The sequence below is a fragment of the Mastacembelus armatus genome, chromosome 10 (assembly GCF_900324485.2).
Source record: "Mastacembelus armatus chromosome 10, fMasArm1.2, whole genome shotgun sequence".
NCBI lineage: Eukaryota > Metazoa > Chordata > Actinopteri > Synbranchiformes > Mastacembelidae > Mastacembelus > Mastacembelus armatus.
Genome location: NC_046642.1, coordinates 13,864,889 through 13,865,979, shown reverse-complemented (window position 1 = coordinate 13,865,979; position 1,091 = coordinate 13,864,889).

Here is a 1,091-nt window from a genome sequence, read left to right as displayed (position 1 = left end):
CCTATTTCCTTTTTTTAACAAATGGCACGAGTGTTTATACAGATATTTTAAATCTATGATAGAGTAAAAAAATAACTCAAATGCACTCAGCATTAACTCAGTCTGTTTCAGTTATGTGTCAATTTCCACTTGCCCCCCACTGACTTCACCTCTATCATGAAGCCATGACAACAAAAGTCTAATGGCTTTGCTGACGTTTTCGTCTTCTGAAATGGGTTATGCTGTGGATGATGTCAGTGTGACCTCCACACTTATTTGGACAGAACTATTTGGACGTTTATTGCAACTGCACAGTGACTCATTTTAGTTTTATTTTTTTTTGTGTGTGTGTTTGTGTCCTGCTTCCTGGTGAACTGGACTTAGTAATCTAACACATGGTGAAAATCATGTTTTCCCAGACCTTCAATGGTTGAATGCGTATTCAGGGTGCAGTAAGTTAGCTCTGACGTCACTGCTCAGTGTGGTCAGTGATGTCTAAATACACCCACCAATGATTCAGGGAAAAGCAGGGAGCAACTTGCAAAACATGCTGGCAATGAAAGACAATTATCAGGATATGGTTTATAGTATAAAGAACAACTGTCATGACATATCATGATTAGCACTTTGTGAAAATACGCAGCCCCCTCATTCTTTTCAAAGAGGCCACTGTGTTGGCGCAGCAGGGGTGCTCACACTGTCAGCTTCGACAAAAGTATGTGGGGCTGATGAGCAAAAAAAAAAAAAAAGGTTGATCCAGGCTCAGCTTTTGCATTGGCCAATCAAACATGTGCAAGAGCTTTTGTTAGCAGATTACTTTGTGATGTGCACATCATAATTTTAGTTTACTTCATCATTGTTTATATATGGTATAAAATGTCTATGCTGTAATCAGTGCTCAGGCTTGTAAAAGTCTGTCTGACAATATTATATAAGCCACTCAACAGTACATCAAGCCAAAAAGCTTTAAGATTTCTCTGTTCTTCTTGTTCTTTTAAAATAAAGCAAAACTCAACTGTAGTGATACAATTTAGCTTTTTCCCAAATCTTCCACTTATCAGCAATGAGACACATGAACAAAATTTTAAACACAGCAGGTCTAAAGGCATGGC